This window comes from Parus major, chromosome 4 (assembly GCF_001522545.3).
Source record: "Parus major isolate Abel chromosome 4, Parus_major1.1, whole genome shotgun sequence".
Lineage (NCBI taxonomy): Eukaryota > Metazoa > Chordata > Aves > Passeriformes > Paridae > Parus > Parus major.
Genome location: NC_031771.1, coordinates 7,561,167 through 7,575,730, shown reverse-complemented (window position 1 = coordinate 7,575,730; position 14,564 = coordinate 7,561,167). Strand labels below are relative to the sequence as shown.

At 38.0% G+C, this 14,564-nt stretch overlaps 1 protein-coding gene across 23 annotated transcripts in view; it reads right to left on the bottom strand.

Moving 5' to 3' along the window:
* Positions 1–14,564, bottom strand: part of C4H4orf33 (chromosome 4 C4orf33 homolog) — a 55,553-nt gene that overhangs the window by 15,315 nt on the left and 25,674 nt on the right. For 20 of the 23 annotated variants that reach the window (XR_004497167.1, XR_004497169.1, XR_004497171.1 and 17 more), the window contains 4 exons: positions 14,088–14,299; positions 2,721–2,898; positions 1,192–1,322; positions 796–901 (listed from right to left, as the gene is read on the bottom strand). The gene's annotated coding sequence lies outside the window, so the exon portion shown is untranslated. Of the gene's footprint in view, positions 1–795; positions 902–1,191; positions 1,323–2,720; positions 2,899–5,514; positions 5,598–14,087; positions 14,300–14,564 lie in introns of those variants that run through there. The other 3 variants (XR_004497174.1, XR_004497166.1, XR_004497162.1) reach the window with 3 other exon arrangements.

The following is a 14,564-nucleotide window of genomic DNA, read 5'->3' as shown; positions in this document are numbered from 1 at the left end:
ACAATAAATGTGTACTACACACAGTAAATGTGTACTACTTTTGCACTACAAAGGCTGGATTTGTGGAGAAAACTGGATAAAAAGGAAGAAATAACTTTTCTAAACATCAGAAAAACATGTTTAGTATCATATATTATGGCTGGTATCCTGGATTCTATACTTTGGTACTTCAGAACAGAAGTTTACAGGGAGATTTCTCCACTGAGCACTGTCGAAACTCAGCCATTACACATTCCCTAACCTAATGTAGGTATTCAGTGCACTGCAGCACAGACCTCTCCAGCCATGGAGTTTGTGTGGAAAGTAAGAAGCTCTCTGTCAGGGCTGAAGTGGAGCTCCACACAGGGAAAAAAGAGGACCATAAAAGAGAGTTTCTTCTGACCACTTTTTTTTTTTTTTTTTTAATGGCAGTTATTCACAATGCTTCATGAAACTAATTTATATGCCACTGTAAATCCTGGAGAGAGAGATTAAAAGGCAAGTGAAGCAGTCATGGCCAAAAGATAAAGATACCAAATCCATTTCAGCTCCACATGCATGGCATGGAAACAGATATGGGCTTGTATGGCATGTACGTTTACACAACAGCACTGAAAATTTAGGGGTTTATAAATTAACTTTGATTTGAAGCCAGAACAATCAGACACACCAAGTCCATGAAATCCATCAAACTGAACCCAAGTAAGCATACAAAAATAATAAAAAGTAATAACATTAGATTAAGAAGAATTAAACAGGAAATAACTCTTAAATGTAATTCAGAACCATTACAAGGTGGTTCTTCTCTACAGTCACCTGTTCCTTTGAGCGATGAGTGAAAGCAAAATGCTGCATTTTCCAAATGTCTAATTACAACCGTTCACAAAGCTGATTACAAATTACTGTCAGAAGCTCCAGTTTCCTGAAAAATAGAAAATTCATGGACTAGAATGTGATTATTATAATTTGTGGTGTTCATGGGTTATTGGCTGCACTACCAACATATCACGTCTTGCAGAAATCCTACAGAATCAGACCTGAACCAAGATAATTCCCACTACAAGCTGAGTCTTCAAGGGATAAAAAAAATACATGCTAGAGGAAACACAATATGTGAACATACAATCAGAAGCAGAAAAAAGAGTAATTTATATTGAAATCAGTCCCAGGCTCTACTTGCAATTTTTTTTTTAACTAAAAAAGGGTACATACCTTGGCTTCCATCAAAGAGTTGTAAACAGCATATGTGTTATCTCAAGCAAAAAATCACACAAACAGAACAACAGCAAATGACATCATAAAATCCAATGCAAGGTTGGTCACCACATCATTTTCAGGTTGGCCTAGAAGAAGAATCAGAATTTTAAGATGCAAATCTTACTGAAGTTCCTCTCTCTCCATTTTCCTCTGCAAATAAAACCCAGGGGAAATCTGCTCCTGTATTAAGTTCTTTGATAGGCCCAAGCATTACAATGACAGCATTACATGGTTTTAAATAATGCTGAGGATAGTTTCTAAGCCTCTGCATATAATATAATAATACATAGCAAGTCACTGTCCTTTTAATTCATCCCATGCTCTGCTACAGAAACTAAAACTCTTTCCCTACACAAAACCAGCTCAAAACATAGGCAATCAGACACTCAAGGATTTTTCAAAAACTGAATTACAATAGCAAAAAAAAATTAAAAAGAAGGAATGATTTTGAAAATGGAATGGTACTATTCTTCTAAATCACATTAACAACTAATAAGTGTCAAGGGCCTTCTATAACTTGGTACCAAAAGAGCATTGTATACTATTGCCTTTGACTAATGGATATTTTATGCTAAAAGATAACTTCTAATTCTGCTGCAAGAAGTACATACTTGCCAGGCACTGCAGACATTAGGAATTTTGGTTAAGATGTATGAATGGAAACCATCAAGGGGGGAGAAAAAAATTATATAAACTTAAATGAATCCAGACTGGACACTGGAAGTAAAACTGTGAAGTTTCAGGAATAACCAGTAGAACTCAGAGATAAAGGAAAATAAATTTTGAGTATTACCTGCAGTTTTTTTGTGTCTCAGTAAGAGATAGTATTTATAGGGATGTATCAATTCAATCTATCACTACATAAAACGAATCCTAGGAGGGAGTCAGGAAGAATTTTCTCGAAATAGCATCCTAGTTTGTTAAACACAGTATGGCATGACCCCATTCTCATGTAGCCCAGTAAAAAACAGATTATAGTAGCAGTGGGAGGTATATGGAGTATGAGAATCCCAGTTTTTCTATGAGACTCAATATAAAAAAAAAAAAAATTGGCATTGGATACACTTTATAAGGGCAAAGCCCATCTTCTTTATTTCCATGCTCCCCCAGCCTTTGCAGTTTTTCAAGTCTTACAAACAATATCTAAAAAGACAGTACTTCCCTTGTGAAATATGGGAAACACAGAAGCTTTTTTCTTTACCTCAAGCACAGTCACTGGGATCCAACAGGACAAGTCCCGAAAACATGGTTTTGAATAAAACATTACAAGTAAATAAAAGTGCAGTCAGAGGCTGTGTCTATTAAAAGTATATACTTAATCTCCATCCAAGCAGTACCCCAGGATAAAATGGGTATCTGCACCACCCCTTATGCATTCCCTATTCCTTACATTTCCATTCCCTATTCCCCCTTAGGAATTTCCTTAGGAATTTCCTCTTTTTGTTTGGAATTTAAACATTATTCCTTAGCATGCCTGCTTTTACCTGCTGCTTGCTGTGGCACTGTGCTTGCAGGGCTCTGAGTTTCGCAGAAGGGAATATTGAGGACTTTGCCATTGAAAGGAGGCAGCAGGATGCCCTGCACAGTGGCAAGAGGCAGATAGGGTCAGGGAGCTGGGGCAAGTGTGGGTTTCACTTCCTGAGACTAGAAGTACGAGGAGCTCTGAAAGAGGAGCACAAATTCTGTTTAAAAAAACAAAACAAAACAAACAAACAAACAAAAAAACCCACAGGCTTTCAAAATGGCAAGAGGCTACCCCTGTATTAGGATTATCAGGCACAGGGTGGACTGGTAAATCCTTTCCCATCCTTAGCTCTGCCCTCAGCCCCATGGTCAGGCCAAAAATTGCAAGAAATCTCTGGGCGACTCTGATCCCAGTCATCTCTCTGAGCACTTAGGGAAAACATATTTCTTTCTGTCTTTTCATGCCAAGCTGCCCACCGGCCCCTGCACATAAATCCTCAATATTTTATCCTCTTTCAGTAACTTGTATACTGCTGCATATCTATCAATAATCAATCCCTCAAGGAAGGAACATTATCATTTTTCCTCCTTTGTCTATAATGGACAATAAAACTCCTGGTGTTAAAAAACAACAGTAATATCCTGATTGCATTAGTTTGCCACTGTTTGCCTGGAATAGAATCAGCCCCTCGAAAAAATGTTATTTTTTGAGGATGGAAGGAACAGAGTGAGTTTTAACCATATTTGATATTGGCCTGCATCGCCCATAACATCATTTCAGAAAACTCTGAATTCAATCTGGGCTAAAGCAATGCTCCCACAGTTGAAGTTTCTCTTGCATAATTCAGAATTTCCTGGGTATAAGATTTACAGATAAAAAGTTTCTTCCATGCATAAATACTACAGCAATCACTGCTCCCTCAATGTCTATTTCTCCAATTTGCTTTTTTATTTCTCACTCTGGCCGTATATTGCGTGCTGCATCTCCATCAAAGATGCAAAAATATGCTACAAAGCTAAAATACCTTTCCTCTCCTGTCTGCTGAGTTTCACATTTCCTAATGACTGATACAGAAGCAGGTGCTGTTCCAAAGCCATGGGAAAGAACCGAGTTTACCATATGACAATAATGCAAAGGCCATAATGCAAAGCTGTTCATGAGAGGGGAAGATGGGAAATTAAACACCTGTAATTAATTTCCTTCACAGAACATCCTCTGGCGACATCTGCACAAACCTCCCTGAGTCAGAAATCCATTTGTGATGTTTTGCAATTGGTTCAAAAGCCAGTTCTGCTCTGCAGAATGACACCAGCAACAGCGATTAAATGAAGATGGAATGCAAGCTCTTGCTGAGCATCCTCTGCTGGAGGTCAGCCCAGCCACTTTATTTGGGAACTTCAGGGAGCTTTTTCTTATTTTTTGTTTATTTGTTTTCCTTGCCAATTTGTAAATTGTTCTGTTTAACTTGCTTCCCCTTTCCTTAAAAGACTGATGCTATCTGTATCAAAATAATAATAATATATTCATTTATTCATTTCTGAATGCTTCTAGAGCCATATCCCAGAATGTCAAATGATGTTGTAATAGAGATGAGGATAAAACAGGCGGTGCTTGACATCTACTACAGTAAGAGCTGCCAGCCTGAAATAAGTGAAGAAATGTATCATACATGCATTTTTCAAATATCTAGTGTAACTACATAACAGAGAGTTAGAATTAGGTGTTTTTCTGTATCTCTTACCTACTACACATTTACAGAGGAAGAATGCAGTTTGGAACATTCACCTCCTCTGCAGCTATTATCCTGCAGGGATTTTCCAGAAGTGGAACTAAACACAAGTGACCAGGTAGGATCAATTAACCAAACCCATTCATGGTAAAACACTGAAATTACATTTTCAGGGTACACCTAATTAGACATCCAGATTAAAATGCAGAATAATTTAATTAATAAAAATCAAAGTCGACAACATCGCTGAAATCCTTATTCATACAGCTATGGCTGGAAAACAGCAACAAGCCTAATGTACTTCCCTGAAGCACAAATCACTGGAAGAACAAATTTCCATTTTGGATGACAAAACAAACCAGACTGACAGACTAACCAAAGGAGGTTTCAACAGCCTGCTCGGCCACCTTATCAAATATATTTAACTGCCACGAGGAGGTTTTATAATAAAAGTGTTCAGCAACATTGGTAGCTTAGATTAAGTGGTCACAGTAACCTTCCTTGATCTTCTGCTTTCTCATTTTACTAATACAACCTAATACACAGTTTCCCCATTTTACTCAAACCGAGTTCGATAAGATCATGTTTTCAACATTTTTTTTCCACAATAATCCCTAAGCCGCTTTCTTGATCAGTGTGCTGGATGATTGTTCCACTTAGCAGGTATTCCCAAGATTATTTAGTTTCTTCTACTTTTAATAAGCTTACATTTTTGCACATTGAACTCTATCTCTCTGCTGTTGGCCTAGTCTCAAGGGAAACACTTCCTTCTAATATTGATTGCACCATGCATTATTTGTTTTGCCTTTAATCCTGGCACATGGAATCCTGGAGGTTTTCTTTTCAATATTCTATTTCAAGTCAGCTTGAGTGATGTCAAGAGAACTGGCTCATCCAGTTCAGCAAAGAAATAAATGCTTTTTGAAGAAAAAAAAAATAATCTTTGCTTCCATATGAATTTAAGTGTTCCTCAGCAACCAAAAAATAAATGAAGTTCATGTTTCATATAACATAAGAACTGTAAGTTATGTATTGCCATAAATAACCTGCATAATTATAACAGCAACAGTCAGAAAAATATTACCTTGAATCCAGCTCTCACTTAGGAGGGGAGGAACATGCTTTAGACAGAGCTGCTTTGAGGTTCTTTCCTATCTGTGTTCTGAGAGGCTCAAGCCTTGGAAACACACGCACTTACACATGCCAGTAGCCCTCCTAAAGGAAAACCCAAAAAAATCCTGGAGATGACTGGCACATGAAATATTTTTATGTCTGAAACGTAGAAAATTTCTTTTCCATTAACATAACTTCCTAAAGGCACTTCAAGGACTCTAAACCACTATGAAATCCAAAGGTTTGTAAAACACATGTATTACTGTGGTGGTGCATCACAGGCACTGCAGTGACTCTTTGTGTCTCTGCACACGTGTGCAATTCCCATAGCAAACCATGGGGGAAATGCTGCTCTCTCAGATGTTTAAGTTATTTAGATATCTAAGGAAGCTGGGCCTGTAAGTAAGTTTAAGTTGTAAGCTGAGCTAAATGCTGTTAAGTGTTGTTCCTTTATTAAATTAAGTTAAAGCTTAAGTACTGTTGAGTGCTGTTAAGCCTGCTGTCAGGCCATATTCCTTTTTTTCCTTGCCCTTTCTCCTTCTTTGTCACATGCACCTAAAAACACACACACACACAAAGATAGTTTTCTGTTTATTTCTGCTTGGATTGACTGACTGGATTTTATTTCTTGCTTTTTCCCTCGGTGTGCCTTAACCCTCCAGTAATTAGCAGACTGAGCATTGCCAATGAGCTTTTTCATGCTGTCACTTAATATTAAATCCCTTTTTTTGTTGAGACCCTTGCCAGTCATCCTCTAAGCGATCTGAAGCACTCCTTCTCACCAATTATATTTAAGGAAAGATTGTTAGTTTAAACAGAGAAGTTTGCTTTCAAAAATCAAGTTTTTTAACAGTCTCACAATTGTGAGTGACACAGCTCCATCTGGATGGTTAGGTTTTGAATGCAGCTACATATGTGGCCTAATAGAACGCTCTCTTTAAAATCACAGCCTCCTTTACCACTCGTATTTCAGCAATATTTCCTGATATGATGAAGCAGTTGCTCATCTAATTTCTGAAGGGCTTTGTTTAGCTCGGTGACAGCGATGATTATGTGCAAAATTATCAGTTATCTGGTGGTATTATCAAGCAGCACCATCTTCATACATATTTACAGAAAACTCTCTCCCTGGCTGTTCTACTTGTTTCCACGGAATGAGTATGTTTACTTGAACGCTGCCTTTTGAAAAACATCAGAGAAATCACTTATATGCAAAATCATTGTGATTAGGCTCTGTGAAAGCTACAGAAGGGTTTATGCTCCAGCAGCCACCTTAGCAGGGCTTGAATTTTGAACAGGAACTCTGCCCTAGTGGCACAAAGGAGTTGGCACAGAAGCATGTCAGTCTCCCCCTGCTCTCCCTCATCCCTCGGCCCCCACTGGCATGCTTTTCCAGGAGAGGAGGGCAAGTGAGGGCAGTCAGTGCTATTCCAAAGGCAGCTTTAGTTCTCCATTAGCTTCCTGCCAAGAAATCTGCAGGGTCAACAGGGAATGTTGTTAGGAAGGCACAATGTTGGTGCTTGGGGTTAAAGCATTATTGCAGTGTAAACTTTGTTAAACACTTATAATATCTGAAAAAATACACTGTAAGCTCAGAAAAGGGATGTCTGCACTGAATATTCCTCTCACTCCTTTAATAATGGACCAAATCTGTGTCTGTATAACTTTACTTTCCTCCGCAATAAATTCCCTATCTTCTATTTCCATATTATTATCTGCTTCAATTGTGAAATTTTATTTCTTCATTGCTCTGATTCTGATAGCAGGTCTCTACAAGCTGAGTCCTATTAGAAAAATTAGGGGCTTCTTTCCTTTTCAGTGACCTGTACATCAGTTTATACTCATAAATGTATAAATGAAAGAAGCCTTTTTTACATTCTGAGACTCTAGGAAGCCAATTCCTTCAATAGCTTCTTCAAGGAATGTTCACTGTCTCAACTGCAAGATCCATAATGGCTTTCTGGAAATGCTTCAGGGTATAGAGTCTTTACTAGAATGGTAGGGAGCCTTTACTAGATTAACTGCAAAATTAAGTCTCAAATTAAAGCTACTTTGCAAATTCTGCTAGCATCTTCATCAAGCTCTGGGAAATACTATGCATTTCCAGGGATTTTCATGTTACATTTAGAGAGGAGACTATCATTCTGTGCAAATCTTACAGTGTTGAGATTAATCACACACAACCAAGGCAGCAAAGGTGGGTGTGCAGTAACCATAAGCTCCCACCATAATCCTTAGGGATCAGTGGCAGGAAGCAATTCAGGTCTTCAAAGGAAAGGATAACTTCTGGAGTGTGCTCACCTCCCCTGAGTGACTAGAGAGAGATGCTGACAAAACAACATTCTCATGTTGGGTGTATCAGCATAGCGCTGAAACTCGAGTAGCAGGAAGGCCCAGGCTCTTCCTGACTATCAAATACTGCTCCACTAGATAAAAATAACATGGGTACACACATTTCTCTCTCAGCATCAAACATACCAGGGGATCAAACAGAAGAACCTTACCCAGCTAATTGAGACCATTTGCATGTTAAAGAGCTATGAACTGTACAGCAGCCACCAACTGTTTATCCTAACTTCATTTTGAGCTCCCATTCCCTCTGCAGACCTCATCATAACAATTATACAATTATTATATTATACAATTGTTCCTAACTTCATTTAAATACCTGCATCTGGAGACAAAGGCCCAGCAGTAAAAAGGCTCCCTAGGTTTCCCTTAAAACCTTTGCCCGTAGCACTTGCACGTAAAAGGAGGAACGACTTTGCCCAAGTGTTTATTCAGGAACATGGTGAACAAGATCAATTGTCATTAATTGTAATAAAATCATTACAATCATTAATGCTACTTGATGTTCATAGCGAAGTGGACTCATTAAGGAGAAAAAGTGGCTCTGTGTCCACAGCTTTGTAAGGAAACAAGGATTATTGTAAATCAACCAAGCTTCACTAGCAAAAGAGCAGCATCAGTGGCTCAGAGCAGCACCACCAGACAGCAGGTTAGCTTATTTGATCCTGTTTTAAAATCTCTTTCTTTAAAACTTCAACTACTATTTCCAACAGGACAAGGTTTAAACTGCTTACTGGAACACAAAACCACCTTCCTCGATGTATAATTGAAGCAGTCAATAAATGAGGCAAGTAATGGAAAACTGGGCGCTATATACAACAGTAAATATTTGACTGGGTCTTCAAAAGCAAATTGCAGCATTTCAATATTTACTTGCACTCAGAATTGCTGATGGTTTCCCTGCTGTGCAGTAAAAGAGAAAAATTATAAGTGCATTCATAATCACTTGACCTTCCTTCTAAAAAACTACATTTGCCAAAATATTCTCTGTTTTCCCATTGTTTGTGAAATAGAAAATGTAAATAGCAAACACATTTGGAAGTGCTACTGGTTTGAAACAGCGTCTCAAACTTTGATTTTCCTATCTGCCTTCTGCCCTAGAGCCAACAGCAATTTCTCACTTTGACAAGACAGATCTGGTGCCCTCAAACTGTACCAGCATGAACTATCATCAGCACTTGCTGAGCATCCATCTCATGTTAGACACAGTTTGTGCTACAATGGCAATCGTAACACGGGCTGCCTGCAGACGGCTCTTTGATTCCTAGCAAAAATGAGTCCTCTTGTTTCTTACTTTCACTGGTGTAAAATCCATGGAAGATAGATGACAGGTATCTTATCTCTTTAACTATGTGGTCTCTTGATGGCAAACCATCACCATATGCAGCGATAAGGACACAGCAAATTATCATTCCACTTTTATCGTTCAAAATATTGGGAAGAAATCTCATCTGAAATAGTAACAATGGCCTGCCTGCCCAAACCTTTCTTCAGAATTAAATGTCTATTTAATTCAACCAGGTGACACAAAAATTCACCTCATTTTCTGCCCTCCACCTGTCAGGTAAGCAACTGGTACCAAATTATGAATCTCATCTTCACCTCCACCAGGGAAATAATTAAACTAGGCAATGCACTCTTCCTAGGATTGGTAGTATGATGTATTTTCTTATTTTCTTTCAAAGGTTCAATCTGACTCTTATTCTGAAATACTTACTCTATAAATGAGGGGCCAAATCCTTGGTTATGGCTGAAAGCATCTCTTCAGCATTATCTGTATTTTTCCACATCAAACCTTGAGTTTTTCACGGTGGAAAGTGAAAGGAGAGGGCTGATTTTTCTCCCTTTGACTGACAGAAGTTAGACCAAGAGGCTAAGCAAGACTTCTAGGCTGTCCTTGGAGCCAGTATGGAGAAATCTCCATCTCCAGAGGGCACTCCATCCCATTCCACAATAAATGTCATGCTACACAACTGCAGCCACCTATTTGTTCACCAGTGAATAAAGGAAATAGATGCTTTTTGTCAGGAAAGTAAAGATGAGGAAGTCATCTCAGAGATTCTCTGTCCAGAGCAAACCATGCAATACATCGATAAAAGCAAACCTCAGCCTGCATTTGTGGAATGGTGGCTACAGCAGAGCAGTAATTCCTGGCCCAACTGTACATCAACAGCTAGAGTGTTTTAGGGAAAAATTAAGAATATGTTATGATTAAGTATAACTATGCTACATATATTTACAGTCTGCTAAAGATAAAATGCTACACAAATGTAACAGAGTATTTTTTTCTCTACAATCAAAACACTCTTTAAAAGCTTTATGAAGGGAAATGTGTTCTTTTTCAAAAACTTGGCTGAAACCCTTGGCTGAAAAGCATTAGCCCATCACTTACCTGAGAGACTGGGTTTTATGGATGACTGTGAAAGGAAAAAAAACTTGCCAAGCCTAATTTTATATTTTCCTACCTTTGTCAGCTTGCGTGAGTAACTTCTATCCCATTTTGCACGGCTTTTAATATATTAAAAATAATGAATAAAGGAGGCTCTAATGGGAGAAGTCAAATATGACAAAATAATTAAATTACTAAGCATCCAGAAATCTCTTGCTTTTCAGATCTATGAGTTAAATATATGGCAATTCAATTTCCTTAAACACTTGACAGGACCTATTTTGTATGAGATTTCTTTGCTAACAGGCTTTCAGTCACATTAAGTGTTCACAAAGTGCACAGAAGCTGTATTTTACTGCACAGCCCTAATTGAGCTGTCTGGGCTAAAGTAGCTGAATGTTACAGAAATGTTTATTATACAAATCCATTTACTCTCAAACTAGAAAAGGACATTCCTGTACATCTGAGTGTAATTTATCCTAGAAAAAAGAAAGCAAAAGGTCTTTTATCACCCTCTCAGATCACTGAATTATGCTTATGGACTTCTTTTACAACCCAAAATCTGATTTTGCTCCAAACTGCAAAAGAGCAAAGTCTCAAATGCCTCAGTTATTTTTCAATTACATTTAATATCTCTTTCTCAACAAGAAGTATAACTTATTGCATCATTCCATAGCTACCTCAGCAGCGCTCTATGAATGGGGAAATGATATATTTTTGTGTTCAAAACACATCTTGCTGTCCATTTCTGCTGTTTTCCTATAACTTCATTTAATATTTGTTTATCCAATTCTTTTGAGCATCTAACCACCTCATTTAAGTTGAATGTTTAGACACAGAGAAGTTACACACAAAATAAGTAAAAAATCCTAAAACCTGCACGTGAAACACAACTGTGGCTGAAATGTCACACATCCCCATAGTCCCCATCTATCTATCCCACAAGTTTTCCTCATGGCAACAAAGGAGGCAGATGATGGAAATCAACTTCTCTCAAACAGGATAATAAAACTCAATTCTGTTACAGAGTAGGGACATGTTGCAGGACCCAATTCAAGTGGTAAAAGTTGGAGCAAAGGTATTCTAGACATAAGAACCTTAAATACAAACTTGACCTGATTTCCTCATTTCCAAATACCCGTGTAATTTCTTATTAAATCTATGAAGGTGCCAGGAAAGAAAAAAAAAAAAAAAAAAAGGCACAAGACAAAGCAAAACAAAACCGCAACACAAAAAACAAAAATTATATTTTGGTTTAAACCCAGCTTTTGCCTCAATCTGGTCCTACTTAGGCAACCCAAGGTACTTCAAGCTGAAAAGACAAAAGGGCAAAGAACACTAATGAAAAGCAGAGTTTGACAACTGTGTTCATTGTTATCCATAAGGCTCCAAAATAAAGTAATCTAAAAACATTTTTAGCAGGCCTCCTTCCCAACACACCAACAGTGTAATTACAGGCATGGATATTAGACCACAAGATGGAAAGGAACTTGGACACAGGACCATAAAGTAGTCTCTGCTCCCCTCTCAAATACTCTTTCCTACCTCTGCTTTTCTAACTAATTTTATTTTATTTCATTTACTTTTCTCAAGTGTCCTCTGATTACAGTTCAGTATCCACCAGAACTGCACCTTGACTGACCAATTTTTCCCCCTATGTCCATGCTTGGCAAGCATTTAATAGTAATTAAAAACGTCTCTATTTTTGGAGAGTGCATAGATAACCAAGAGGCAGTGACTTTGATTGATAGTCACTGTCTTGGAAACTGGAGGATGAAATTTTTTGTGTGAATTTAATTTCCTTGAAGGCAGGCTGGGTAGATAATATGTTCCAAAAGATCACTGAGACATATTTTTGCCACATGCCACGTTGCTTAGAAAGATGGTACAAATACCAGTGATTGGCACAATGAAAGAGATTTGCTGCAGCCATCTGAATTAAGCATCTCATTTGCTCTGGAACATATCATCTTCTCAATATTCCTCGACCCTCTTTAGTAGCATGACACATCAACAGAATGAGCAATAAAACTGCAGTGAAGCAACTTTCATCGCCGAGAAATTAAGAGAGGAACTGAATCTGGTGGATTTCAAAATAATGATGAGATGTATCAGCAAGGAACAGTGTCACAGGATCTTCACAATATGCAGATGCATGTGAAACAGAGCTACTTCATGGGCTGCATATCAAATTCCAGCATAGAAATTGTTAAGGTAATTCTGACACATCCTGATGCCAGAAAAAGTTTCAGAAGGGAGAAAACATGAAAGCCATCTTCCTCAAATATTAGGAGGTGTGAGTTAACTCAGTGAATCTGAAAGCATTTGAAGCTGAAATCTACCATTAGGGTCACCTTTAAACAAAAGGAAAAAAAACCTGAATGCAAGTATAACCTCTAGTAACAAAGAAATCCTTCACAAAAATTTCTAGTTTGTTGAACACATTTCGCAGTTCTGTTCATTAATAATGTTAAATAGCAGGACTTTATATCTGAGAAAAATTTGCTAATTTTCTCCTTCTCTCTTTTCAAGGCTGGACAGGAAATATCTTTTAATCCTCAGTAAAATATTGCCTGGGATTAATTTGAATCTTACTTCCAAGTGGATTTAGCAAAAGTGATTTGAACGACCTGTTATAAAAGCTCTAGGTGATCTTAAACATCACATAAGCTAAACTAAATGGTATATAATACCAATTACAATTACAAGAGTTATTACCAATAACACTTCTCAGGACTTCAGGACAGGTCTCCCTGAGATGAACAATTTAGTTGAAATACATATTTCCGGAAAAATGGTAGTGTTGGTTTAGTTCTTTTAAACACAGATTAACAGTTTATTATGAAGGAAATAGCATAATCAAGATGTATTCCATGAAACAGAGTGGGGAGAGATACAACAAAATCTCTCCTCAAGTGTTTCTTTTGCTGACTTTAATATATTCTTGCTTTAAGGTTATTGCTTTAATAAAGCGCCCTCTGCCATTTTATGTTATAGTGGCTTAGCTTTTATATTGTGTAGTAAGTATGATTAAGATCTTCTGCCTATTCACTTGCCATAATAAGGAATTCATCTTTTATATCTTAAATATATATATATATATATATATATATATATACTTGCTGTCACTAAAACTTGAGGGACAAAGTTGAAAACTTAAACCTCAGGCAACCTTAAACCCCTCAAGCAAGGAGGACTTCTCAGCACCTCATGATTCAGCAGCAGGGCTTCTTTAATAAACATCCCATCTGTGACATCACCTAAACAATAAAAATTCAAACTTTAAACTGAAGTACTTTTCTAACGGCTTTACCTTGGTATTTTTAAAATACAGGGATTTTTTGCTGCTCATGCACACTAGCTACCACATTTTTACGTGTTATATCACAGTAGTTATTGTATCACACCATTACATATGTAAAAATAGCATTAATAATGTTTTTGATTCCTTTATTTCACCAAAAAGCTATCTTTGGATGAAACAGTGGGTGGATAAAATAGGAAGTAGTGCAAAAAGCTGTATATGGGGAAAGAGTAGCAAAGAGATGCTACTTCAGTCACACCTGACACAAAAGGGACAGTTTAGAACCACGCTGTCACTGCTGCTGCCACACACACTGGACAGGAAGACACGAGAGTAGAGATACAATTCAGCTTTGCTGCACGTTCTTTAGCTCAGTAGGAAAGAAATGCTGCCTGGCAAAATCTTCCACAACTGCTCAGCCTTTCCATTACACATCCCTAGTAACCCCAGAAAGCTGCCAGGCTTCCTGCTTCCTTCCTCTTCAAACAAGTGTTAGGAATACCTTTGGATGTGTACAGATGGACATTGGAAAAGGACACTGATCCCCTCCATTGCAGGGAATAGGCTCTGCTTTCAGGCTTCCTTGCAGATTTTCAGGGCAGCTCCAGCACAGATGTCACAGTTGTAGGGCACACCCCATTTCCCTGTCACACACACCTGTGCTGGCTCCACTCTCACTGCTTCCATGAAGTTATTATTCCAGCATTCTCATCACTGAAAAGAAAGGAGGGAAGCAATACCTCAAAGCTTGTTTTTTCATGTTAGGCAGATGCACCCCTCTTTCCCTCTTCCAGTAAGCACTCAATAAAGTGTTTTAGTGTGCTTATTGTTTCACAGAGACCAAACAGCAAATTTCTCCTCAACATGACATCTTCTGATCCCCTGAAGCCTTTCACACAAGCTGGAATTTAGACACACAGGTGAAGTGGGAACTGAGAAGTTGCTCCATCTCTGCCTATGCTGTCCATGCTGCCATGGC